The sequence below is a fragment of the Ambystoma mexicanum genome, chromosome 13 (assembly GCF_040938575.1).
Source record: "Ambystoma mexicanum isolate Mex_15411 chromosome 13, UKY_AmexF1_1, whole genome shotgun sequence".
NCBI lineage: Eukaryota > Metazoa > Chordata > Amphibia > Caudata > Ambystomatidae > Ambystoma > Ambystoma mexicanum.
Genome location: NC_090938.1, coordinates 674604677 through 674617648, shown reverse-complemented (window position 1 = coordinate 674617648; position 12972 = coordinate 674604677). Strand labels below are relative to the sequence as shown.

General features: G+C 49.3%; 1 protein-coding gene across 1 annotated transcript in view; it reads right to left on the bottom strand.

Moving 5' to 3' along the window:
- LASP1 (LIM and SH3 protein 1) overlaps window positions 1-12972 on the bottom strand; it is a 640230-nt gene that overhangs the window by 523378 nt on the left and 103880 nt on the right. The window lies entirely within an intron of this gene.

Below are 12972 nucleotides of genomic sequence, written 5' to 3'. Positions count from 1 at the left end.
GGTGCTGGGGCACCGTCTGGGATGCAAGTAAGACGTAATCAGGGGGCATTTCATTGACCAAGCAGCACAACAAAGAAAAACTAGGAGATTGCTCCTCCAAGGACAACTAGAGGGGGTAGCCCATAGGTTAGAGCAGATACATAAAAAGAAACCCTCGCAGCGCACAATAAGAGACTTCCGAATGGCAAAAAAAGAGCTTGAAGCACACCATATGGAGAAGGCGGCCTATTGCATGATGCGCACCAAGCAATTCTTTTATACCAAAGGGAACTAGGCTAATAAACTATTAGCGGCTAAGCTAGGAAAACTGACACGGCAGAACAGGCTTGACCACTTGCAAGATAAACAGGGCAAGAGCATCAACTCTGAAGAGGGGAAATGCCTCATTGTTGAGGAATTCTTTAGGGAACATGCAGCCCCCCCATAGAGGAGACTCACAATCCACTAAGGGGTTTATAAACACAGCGACCTTACCACAACTCACACAAGCCCTTCAGGAACCCTTCGAAGACGCAATATTTATTTTATTTATTTTTTTACATTTATAAAGCGCTCACACAGCCCGCAGGCATCGAGGCGCTGTTACAGGAATTGTTGGTTTTTCTTAGTTGTGTTTTTTTTTTTTCTTTGTCTTAGTTACGTATTTATAACGCGCTTTAACACTCAGAGGTTTCTAAGCGCGGACCCGGGGATCGAACCTGTTGTTGCTTTGTGTCGTCTTGCTTCCAAGACGCGCACGCTGCCGCTGTGCTATCCTCCCGGGAATATCCCCAGAAGAAGTGGAATCAGCTATAAAATCACTCCCTATTGGCAAGACTCCGGGCCCAGATGGCTTCACAAATAGGTTTTACAAAACCTTCTGTAAAAACCTTATACCACACCTCGCAAGGTTATTCAACGAATGCTGGGAAACCGGAACTGTTACAGTCCATAGCGGAATCTGACAACCCTAATCTTGAAGCCAGGAAAGGATCCTGCAGAATGCCCATCTTACTGGCCCATAGCCTTGCTCAATACAGATGCCAAGCTATATAGCAAGATTATAGCACGGAGATTGGGGAGATTTTGCCCACACTAATAGACAGGGACCAAACCGGTTTTATTCAAGGTCGATCTGCCCACGACAACATCCGCAGAGCGAATGACCTGATGGCCATGTCCCCATCAATCCCTGGCCCTCTATCCCTACTATCTCTAGATGCCCATAGAGCATTCGATAGCATGTGATGGGAATACTTGCAGTTGGTCCTGAGCGGCTTTGGGTTTTGCCCACAATTTACTAAATTGGTGTTATCAAACTTCCGGATGCCCTCTATCCGAATACGAATCAACTCTCGGTGGACACCTCAGATACCCCTTAATAGGGGAACCAGGCAGGGGTGTCTCCCATCGCCGCTGATATTTGCACTGGCCTGGAACCCCTGGCTCAACACATCCGGCTCCGCCCTGACATTCAGGGATTCGAGATAGAAGGGAGTAGTTTCTTACCTGTAACTCCATTTCTCCAGCATTGGTATCTTTCATGGATTCACATGCTTAGAATATTCCCCGTCGTCAGACTGGGAACCCTCGGTACACATATATATAGTCATTTCCAATAGGAAAAACTTCTGCCCTATCCCCGTCTGCGTCCTCTACGGGGCCGCCCACGTACGCCCCGTTGGACGTGATGGTATATAAGCCCCGCCCCCGCGGGTCCCTTCAGATTTCGACCCCTCCAAGATAACGGGGGGGAAAACTTGCTTACATACCAATCTTCCACATTGCAGTCCGGGGAGGCCGGAGGGCGCATGTGAATCCATGAAAGATACCAATGCTGGAGAAATGGAGTTACAGGTAAGAAACTACTCCCTTCTCCAGCATTGGATCTTTCATGGATTCACATGCTTAGAATAGATTGTCAAGCAGTAACATTAAGAAGGAGGTGAGAGTGCAATGTAACTTACATTCGTAGAGACACCCCCAAACACTACCGTTTACACCATGTATGTAAGCAACAACTTATTATACTGATACGAAACGGATTTCCGCCATACAATGCTATGTCATATGACTCAGTATGCACCCCTTGCGCACATATCTACCCAACCACTTATGTTTAGGTCAATAAACTATGCACATTCATGTATACACTCTGAAAAACCAGCTGAGGCCAAATAATAATAGGCAGCATTCTTCTTGAAACTTTGGCTTACCTCATTGAAAAAGGTGGCGAAGCACTGCCCTTCCCATTTGTACCTCATCCGCGTGCTGCTTTTCCAGGCAGTAGTGGCGCGTAAACGTGTGCGGAACAGACCATGCCGCCGCCTGGCAGATGTCCGTCAGCGGAATTCCTGCCCATAGAGCCACGGAGGAAGATGTCGATCTCGTGGAATGGGCTCTGGGACGATGTAGTAGAGGTCTCCCGGCCTTGGAATGACACAGGGTAATCGCCGAGGAGACCCAGCGAGCCAGACCTTGTTTGGAGATAGCCTTACCCCTAGCCGAGGGGCCGTAGGCGACGAATAGCTGTCTGGTGGCTCTGATATCTTGCGTTTTTTGCAGGTAAAATTTTAGCGCCCTTTTGACGTCCAGAGTGTGAAGAGCCTTCTCCGCCGTCGACGAAGGAGATGCAAAGAAAGTAGGGAGTACCAGGGTCGAGTGCTTATGATAGACCGACGGTACTTTTGGGATGAATGAAGGGTTAGTTGATAAAATAACTTTGTCCTTAAAGAACCTCAGATATGGAGGGTCTATGACCAGTGCCTGTAGTTCCGACATTCTTCTAGCCGAAGTGATGGCAACTAGGAACGCGAGTTTCCAAGATAGAAATTGTAGAGATGAAGAGGACATTGGCTCAAAGGGAGGCTTCATTAAGGCAGCTAGAACCGTGTTCAGACTCCACGACGGTGGGAACCGTTTTTCCGGAGGGAAGGTTCTAAACAGACCCTTCATGAAATGCTTCACTAGCCTGTCACTGAATAGTGGAGGGGACTGTCTTCTTCTGGTAAATCTCGAAACAGCCGCCAGGTGTACTTTGATTGACGATGATGACAGTCCGCTTTCCGCAAGATGAAGAAGATACGGGAGGATTTGCTCCGGAGTTACTTCCAAAGGTTGTATATTTTGTTGTGTTTGACACCATATACAGAACCTTTTCCATTTGCTTACATATGATTTGTTAGTGGACGGGGCTCTGGCCGCCTGCAGAATCCTTCGGCAATCAGTCGAGACTTTTAGGTTCCCGAACTCTGAGAAGTCAGGAGCCATGCAGTTAAGTTCAGGCTGTCCGGATTGTGGTGCCACACGGTCCCCTCGTCCCTGGACAGGAGGTTCGGTACTTTCCTGAATGGTATCGGCTGATCCAGCGACAGATGAAGGAGGTCTGAGAACCATGGTTGCCTCGGCCAGCGCGGGGCCACTAGGATGACCCGGCAATTGTACCTGTGGATCCCCTGGATCGTCCTCCGTATGAGGGGAAATGGAGGGAAGGCGTAGAGGAACTTGCCTGTCCACAGAAACGAGAACGCTTCCCCCAGGGAGCCTGTTTGGGGCCATCTGCTCGCGAACTGAGCACATTTTCGGTTTCTTTCCGTGGCGAAGAGATCGATCGACGGGGTCCCCCATCTTTCGAAGATTTCCCCGAGTTGAGTGGAGTCCAGCTCCCACTCGTGTATTTGTGACATAGTCCTGCTCAGGGAATCCGCCTGTAAGTTCTTCGCTCCCGGTAGGTGGTATGCCACTAGGGAGATGTGGTGTTTTAAAGCCCAATGCCAGATCTTTTGAGCTTCCTTCGAGAGGGTCCTGGATCTGGTGCCACCCTGTTTTATCAGGTAGAACATAGCTGTCGTATTGTCCGTGAGCACTCTTACTTTTGACCCCTTGATGTGTGGGAGGAAAGATTTCAGGGCCCATCTCACCGCCCTTAGCTCCAGGACGTTGATATGTAGGCGAGATTCGGTCGACGACCACCTGCCTTGGGTTTGGTGGCGTGACATGTGTGCTCCCCAGCCCGACAGAGAGGCGTCTGTAATGATGGTGTTCTGAAATTCCGGCTCCTGCAGGGGGACCCCTCTGTCCAGGTTGCGCGCCACTTTCCACCATCGGATGGCTTTGATAACTCGTTCGTCGTCAACTATTATCTTGTCCGACCAGCGGCCTGTGGCCTGCTTCCATCTGTCTGATAGGAACTCCTGTAGAGGTCTCATGAACAACCGGCAGTTCGCGACTAGGTGGATGCACGATGCCATGGAGCCGAGGAGAGCCGCATATTTTCTTACTGACAACCTTCTCTGTAAACGAAGTTGGCTTGTCAGGTGTTTGATCTTCAACAACCTTTCCAGGGATGGTTTCACTAGTCCCGTGTGGGTGTCGAATTGAGCACCTAGGAACTTCAAGCTCTTCGAGGGCTTTAGTGAAGACTTTTCGTAGTTCACTGCAAATCCCAGACGCTGTAGCAGTCGCAAGGTGGTCAATAGGCTGTCGCTGGTCGACGCTGGGGAGGATCCCCTCACGAGCCAGTCGTCGAGGTACGGGTAAACGTGATGCCCTTCCTTCCGCAGCCAGGCTGCTACGGGTGCTAGGCACTTTGTAAAGGTTCTTGGGGAGGACTTCAGGCCGAAAGGGAGCACAGTAAATTGGTAGTGTGTTTGGCCGACTAGGAACCTCAGGAACCTCCTGTGGTGAGTGCGCACCGGAATGTGAAAATACGCATCTTGGAGGTCCAGAGACGCCAGGAAATCGTTCTTTTGGACCGATCTGATTACCTCCTGTAGAGTAAGCATCTTGAACTTTTGACTCAGCAGGGTTTTGTTGAGGTCCCGTAGGTCGAGGATGGGGCGCCACTTCCCGTTTGGTTTCTTTACTACGAAGCAGCGTGAGTAAACCCCTAAGCCTCTCTGTGAAGCAGGGACTAACTCGATGGCGCCTTTTTTTAGCATGAGCGCAACCTCTCGACGCAAGACGCTTAGGTGTGGTTGAGACAGGCGTATCGGTGGACGTCTTGGAGGTCTGGATTTGAATCTTAGGGAATGTCCCAGTCTCACCGTGTCCAGAACCCACCGATCTGTCGTAATTGACTCCCATTCCTCGACGCAACTTGACACTCTCCCTCCTAGAACGTCATTGTTGATCTTTTTGTTTTCCCGTCGACGACGAGTAAGTGGGACGTCTCTTAGAGGCCTGGAAATTTCTGCGTCGGGTCGAGGACTGTGAGGCGCGTCTATAGCCTTGGGACGGATATGAAGACCTCCCGAATGCTCTATCCCTGGATCCCGCAAATCGTGCGTTTCCCGTAGCTCCTCTAAAGGGGCGAAAGGAACAAAAGGGCTTACCGCTTTGGAGAGAGCCCAGCGAGCGCGCCGTCTCAGAGTCCTCCTTCATTCCTTTCAAGGCCTCATCCACCTTTTCGCCAAACAGGTGGTCACCTTCGAAAGGCATGTCGACGACCTTATATTGCACCTCGGGTCTAAAGTTGGTGCACTTGAGCCAGGCCTGGCGTCGTAGAACCACTCCGTTGTTAATTTGTTTGAACCCTGAGTCTGCCAGGTCCACCGCTATATTGATAGCATGGTTCGAGGCTTCTTCTCCTTCACGAACCAGGGACATAGCTGATTTTCTGTGTTCTTCTGGGAGGTGGTCCAAAATGGGTGCCAGTCTGTGCCACATCTCCCTGTCATACCTGGCCATGATTGCCAGGGAGTTCGCTGCCTTCACTGTTGACGCTCCCACTGACAGGATCTTCTTACCGAAAGCGTCTTGGCGTCTAGCTTCGGAGTCCGGCGGGGTAGAGCACTTATGCTGGGCCTTCGCCTTTCTCGTCGCCGCCGCTGATACCACCGAGTCAGGCGTGGGTTGCGTAGAGAGGCATTTTGGCGTCGAATCTGGAACTTTAAATTTTTTCTCTACGCGGCCTTTGACCGCAGGTTCCGAGAATGGATGCCGCATGGTTTGGACGCCCTCTTTCCATACGTGGTCCAGTATCGGTATCGAAAAAACGGAACGCCTATTCTTGCCCATGTGGTCAAAGAGGAAGCAGTCCTTCTTTTCTTCTTGTTGGGTCAAACCGAACTCCTTGCAGGCTTTTTCCATCATGGAATGGAAGGCCCCTATGTCATCCGGTGGAGATGGGTGAATGGGACTTTTCGGAGGATCCACCTCCACATCCGAAACCCATGACGGGTCTCTCGATGGCGAGAGGGAGATATCAGAAGCTGACCCCTGTTCAGAGAGGGAGTCCGAGAGCTCACCTTCTTCCTGGACTGTTGGAGCAGTTGGGCCCACGACCGATCTAGTCGGGCGGTGTGAAGGTCCGGGCTCGTCGACGAGGGGAGTCGTCGGAACAGGCGGGAGCCTTTCGTCCAGGGACTTCAAGAGCGAGTGTAAGGAGGAAAGTACCTCCATGGAGAGAGTAGCCTGGGCGTTTGGAGGCTGGGTGAAAACTTGAGAGCAGGTTGCACCAGAAGGAAATCTGGGCCGTAGCCCCAGGTCTTCCGGGCTCACTATTCTGAAGCCGTCGTCTTCTTTGGAGGCGATCGAAACTGCCTGTTCTTGTAGCAGTGTGTCGGGTAGCCCCATGTCGAACGTTTCTGGCCTCCAGGCCTGGAACTCCGTCGACGAGGGAATCGTCGTCGACGATGAGCCCGTTTGAAAGGCGGGGGACTGTGACGGAGTGGGCACTTGGATCGTCGCCGTCGTCGACGGAGGGCCTGCAGGTGGCTTAGGCGGTCCCGCCTTCGCGGAGCTCTCCCTGCGTTTATCCGCCTCTCTACTCGTAGCTGATCTTTTCTGATCGCTCGAGGAGGATTTTGGCCTGTCCTTATCTTTCTTCGACGAAGAAGAAGAAGAAGAAGAAGATTTCTTCGTCGATTCTTTCGATGAGGCCTTAGAGGAATGACTTCGAGGCACGTCCTTCTCCGTAGGTCGTGATTTTTTGGCCGGAGGTTCCGACGGATGTGAGCGTCGGGAGGCTTCTGATGTTTTCGCTGAGGCGATACTGCGCACCGATCCTACCTCCGACTGAGGGTACGCTCCAGCGCCGTCGTTCAGCCACGAGACCAGTCGCCGATTCCGGTCCTTCAGGGTTTTTTGGGAAAAACCCTTGCAGATATCACATTGGTCCGCCGAGTGGTGGGGGTGAAGGCAGTAGATGCAGTCAAGATGGCCATCCCCTTCATAAACCTTCTTTAGACCGCACGTGGCACACGGGCGGAAAAGAGGCTTACCCGACATTATTGCCAGACCAACTAACAAAACTCGTAGGAGTTGGAAGCGGACCAAACAGACAAACTCGCAGGAGTTAGAAACAATCGATAAGTATTTGAAGAAAATACACGAGGAGATCCCACTATCTTTGGAGACGGTTGAAATCTGAAGGGACCCGCGGGGGCGGGGCTTATATACCATCACGTCCAACGGGGCGTACGTGGGCGGCCCCGTAGAGGACGCAGACGGGGATAGGGCAGAAGTTTTTCCTATTGGAAATGACTATATATATGTGTACCGAGGGTTCCCAGTCTGACGACGGGGAATATTCTAAGCATGTGAATCCATGAAAGATCCAATGCTGGAGAAGATCAATGTCACAAAGTCGCACTTTATGCAGATGATGTGCTCTGTTTCCTGAGGGACGCCCAAACCTCAGTGCCCCCGCTCATGGACCTGCTTGATCAATTCGCGGTAATATCGGGTTTCACGATAAACATGAGAAAATAGATAGGCCTGAACTTATCTGAACCGCAACACGTGGTAAACGCCCTTCACAAAACCTACTTCCTCAGATGGGAAAACTCCAAAATCACTTATCTTGGGGTGCACCATTCCCCCTTTACTAAAAGAAGCTAAAGTATTTTTGCAGAAATGGGCCCTTCAAGAGACATTCTGGTTCGGGCGCATAACCGTAGTCAAAATGACTTTCCTCCCGAAGCTTCTTTACACGCTACAGGCACTCCCACTGTTCATCCCAAAGCGAGACTTATTAAACCTGCAGACAGAGTTAAATCGCTTCATCTGGCAGCGGAAAACGGACAGAATTCGGCGCAAGATTCTCACTCGAGGCAAGCAGTTGGATGGCGCTATACCAAGATAATATCAGGCAACCCAAATTGCCCCCATCCTGAGCTGGACCAACCCACCTGACCCCCCCCCCTAAGTGGCAGGACATCGAACAACTGTTCTCTGGAGCCCCCCCTCGCTCATCTTCCCTTCCTCTCGCGTGAAACACAAACCTCCCAGAAGCCCCTCCTCCAAACCACGAAAGCAACACTCCAGTGTTGGCATAGACAGTACAAACTAAGAGGAAATCCACCAGGATTGGGACCCCTATACCCAATCACGCAGAATTCAGCCTTTACCCCTGGGCTTCAGGCTAACTCCTATCGACACTGGTCAAGAGAGGGACCCCCGAGACTGCAAGAGCTCTATAATGACAATACCCCACTGACATTTGCCCAATGCAAAGGAAAGTTTAACCTCTGAGACCAAGAGGTTTCGATACATACAATTACGGCATTGGATCACCAACCCGATTAAGAAAGCTGCTACTAGGCCCCCTTCAGGCCTAGAACTGACAGCTGCGGAAGGTCAACGCTCACAGAGAGTAACAAGTTGCTATCGCCTTCTAGAACAGGTCCCAGAAGATGAAACTCCCGTATATGATGGCTTGGGAGAGAGCTAGGAATTGAGACACCCCCAGAAGCTCGGCAAAGAATTTGGGACAGGGCACAGAAGTCCTCTAGATGCACGTCAGTGAAGGAATGTGCACTTAAGATCTGTTACCGCTGGTATTTTTCCACCGCACAGACTACACGTGATAAACCCGGAATATCCGGATACGTGTTGGCACGGCTGCGGGGCGAAGGGGGACCTGGGACACCTATGGTGGCACTGCCCGGTCATTCAAACTTATTGGCTAGAGATTAGGTCCAAAATCAAGAGCATATGCAGGATTCTTCTCCCCATGGACCCATTTGTAATGCTATTAGGCGATTCCGCGTACAACGGGTCCTACCCCCGCTCTGGCCCTACTGCCCACTTGATCACCCCACTACTTATGGCGGCCCGCCTTACACGAGCGTGCTTTTGGAAGGAAATAGAAGGCCCGCATATAGAATACTGGTGGGTCAAGGTGTGGGAACTCTTGGAAATGGATAATTTAACGGCTGCAATAGAAGGTCAGACTCCCAAATTCACAAACACATGGGGCTCATTCCTAGACCACATCGCAGAAAAAGAACATATGTTCTTCCAGCAGAGAATGATCAAGTACCTCTGCCAACCCTGACACACCTTTAAAACAGGGAAAGTGCCAACTAAATGGGCATCTGGTAATGAGAGTAGTCCGTCATGGGGCCTCATGAAGAACTGGTTGAAACCTTGGTGAGGTTTTTTTTGTTTATTCTTCTTTTCGTTCCCCCCTGCGTCCCTTAATTTAGATAATAGCTGTTAAGCAATCTATCCCATCCCCAGAGGATACCTACAAACTTTATATACGTGATGAATTACAAAGATGTTAAAATGAAATGTTGATGTTGAATTAAAAATTGTTATACCTGCAGAGAAACTATGAACTTCATCTCCTTATAAACGCTGCCAGAATTCACTGAGCTGATTAATTGTAAAAGGCAGCAGACTGGATTGATTCATAGCCTTTGAGATTGACTGTGCTACCACTTGTAATGACATTTGATGAATGTACCGTTCAAACAATATATCAATAAAAAGATTATGGCAAAAAAAGAAAAAAGCATGGGCAGGCACTAAAGTGCAACGTTTGATGTTAAGGCGTGATTAAAGTGGGCTCTGAGATCCCAGGAGGTGGTGCTTTGGACAGGCAGGGGCAGGGGCAGGAACTGGGTGGGAAAATAACCAAACATACACGATTTGTGTCCTCCTCATATGCCATTTCTCCCTATCTGTACTCTAATGCAATAGTTTTGGCTTATAGGTGTCACAAGTACCACCTAACAGCCCAAACTAAAAAAAGAAAAGAAAAATTTAAAACAAAGTCATAGCTTGCCCAAACTAACCTCTGCACTGCCAGAGCAGCGAGCGAAGAAGAGTCCGTCTTCTGCTGTTCTGCTGAGTGTCTAAGTAGGCCTTGGGAACTGTATTGGCCGATCTTACTCTGACACCCTGGTCAGAGGCGAGAGGAGACAATTCTTGGCTAGCCAGTCTGTGTACCTTAACTGTGCTAGGTTGCGGTTTCGCATTTGAAAATGCTATGCTACTGGACATTTTTTTCTACCAACTCTAAAGTCGGATTTACTTTGTGATTTGTTCCTACACTCCAACAGCCCTACCATACAATACTAGTGGATCTGTACAATTGTACTCTTCATCTGCAATAAATGATGTAGCCCCATTAGTGCTAATAGAACTATGAGGATCTTCTCACTAACAGCCTCTGCGGTACTTTGGCGGGTCCCACAAGGGCCATGAGTCTCCCCTACGCTTTACAATGTCTTTACAAAGCCTCTCTTCGACTTACTTGATCTAGGTGTCACGTATACCAATTACGCTGCTGACACCCAGATACTCGTTCCCATCACGGGAGACCACGCAATAGACAACGCTCTCAACAAAATCTATTCAGTAATCCAAGCCTGCATGGCAAACATGGACTCTGCTTAAACGACGAAATAACTGAATTGCTAATCCTTGGTTCTCACGATAGACTTAACAAGCTTGACCATGCCTTCAAATCTGTCACCATCGATGGCAACATTATCAAGGTCTCTAATAACACAAAAACTCTTGGTATCTACCTTGACGCCACACTATCCTTCACCAGACAAACAAATGATGTGGTAGCAGCATCAGCATACACTTGCAAACTAATCACTGCATGTAGGCGCTTCCTCACGGCATCCAACTGTATCACGCTTGCCAGAACCCTAGTTATGTTCTAAATTGATTACTGCAATCCCTCTACTTAGGGATCTGCCAAGAAATATCAATAAGCTGCAAGTAACACAGAATAATGCTATCAGGGCAACATCTCTAAGAAATCCCACATATCGGACACCAGACGCAACCTGCACTGTTTGTCTGTCGAGCACAGAATCTCCCTTAAAACACTTGCTCTAACACACAAAGTAAGAGCGCATCTTGCCCCAGTTTACCTTACCAACATACTTTCCTCACATACGTCCACAAGGCCACACAGAGCTGCCCAAGCTCATACCATGTCCATCCCGAGATTTAAGCTCCAAAACTCTGGTGGCTCCAGTTTCCCTGTTTTGGCAGCCAAGCTATGGAACACGCTTCCTTCTTCCCTCAAATCAGAACCCTCCTAATCATTTAAGAGTAACACTAAACTCTGGCTCCAGGAACTTGACCTTGCTGGACACCCACAAGCTTAGCTTCCTTATAGGGATCTAGTAGGGAGTCCCCACCCCACCTAGATCCTTCCGGCACTGTCTCTGGCTTTTATGTGATTCTGATTGTACTGCCTTTACTCAATACTGTGTATTGCCTGTCTAGACTATGTAACCTATGTAATTACTGTATATTTTGTGTAACACTTTGTTTGCTAAACATGCGCCCAGATGCCCCAGGGCCAGGAGCGGTTTACAAATAAAATAAATACAAATAGTGCCTGGAAAATCTAAAAAAGCCAAACTTGCAAACTCATGTTTCACCCCAGAACTCTGAGCTGCGCAAAGCCAAGCGCTTAGCCGAAAACAACTAAGAAATCACTTTTCACCCCACAAATAGAATTTTTCCTTGGCAGCAAAATAGTCCAAACAAGCAATTATCTCTGCCAAACCATATACAATCAGAATTGCCAATGTGAAATCTAACACCAGTGAGTTTTTACCATCCTGAGGGAATTAGAATCCCCAGCCCACTAACCCCACCACCCCCTTCCCAGCATTAAAGATGAAGCTTGGTGCTCCAAAATACGAACTATTCTGGAGAAGATTGAGACACTAAGTAAAAACTTCTACCAGAAGCTATCCAGGATCAAACCTCCTGCCACTCCACTACCCCCCCCCCCCCATGCCTCCCAGTACCTTCACAGGAAACCAACCGCCCCCCACTGTTCCACTTCACCTCCGTCACCCACATGGAAACAGACTCGATTCTCAAAAGCTTGAAACCCTCTGGGTGCAAAGGTGACATCTGCCCCCCAACCATAAGGACTGTGCAGACGAACTGATCCCATTAATCACCAAATTCATTAATGCTTCTTTCTCAGCTGGCCTAGTGCCAACTAACCTGAAAGAGGCTTAGGTACTCCCTTTGATCAAAAAAATTCTTGAACCCGACAGTCCCCGCCAATTACTGGCCCGCCCATCACCACACAGTTTCTCTTAAAAATTCTGGATAGAGCGGCATATATACAGATCCAACAATTTCTAGAAACTCATACTAGGGGTAGGACCATGTGGTTTACGAGCGGGCCATGGCACAGAAACTGCCCTGCTCAACCTCAAAAACCAGCTAGATGAGATTAGAGATCAGGGCAACGCAGCACTCCTTCTCCTGGACCGCTCAGTGGCTTTTGACCTTGTTTCACTAGATCCTCTGCCAACACTTGACCACAGCAGCATGTTTCTCACCAGAAGCCAATGCCTGGGTGGTTTCCTTCCTGGAGGTAAGATCCACAAAGGTTTTCACCGAGAACCACAGTGCCCCACCTGCTCCCATACCCTGCATTATCCCCCAAGGTTATTGTCTGTCCTCAACACTTTACATCATACACCAGACACCTTTTCGATCTACTTTACTCCATTGGCATATCCTACACAAATGACGCTGATGACGAGCAATTCCTCGTACCCCACCGCCCCCTTCCATCTGGCAACTACATTGAAGACACTCACGCACTTACAGGGTTTATGCCTCAATACAGGCCTGGATGGCCACCCATCACCTCTTTCTTAATGATAGAAAGACAGAGCTTCTCCTAGTGGGTCCATCAGCCACTATCAAGAATCTCAACGCCCAATAGACCTTCGTACTAACAGCATACAAATCCCAGTTTCATCT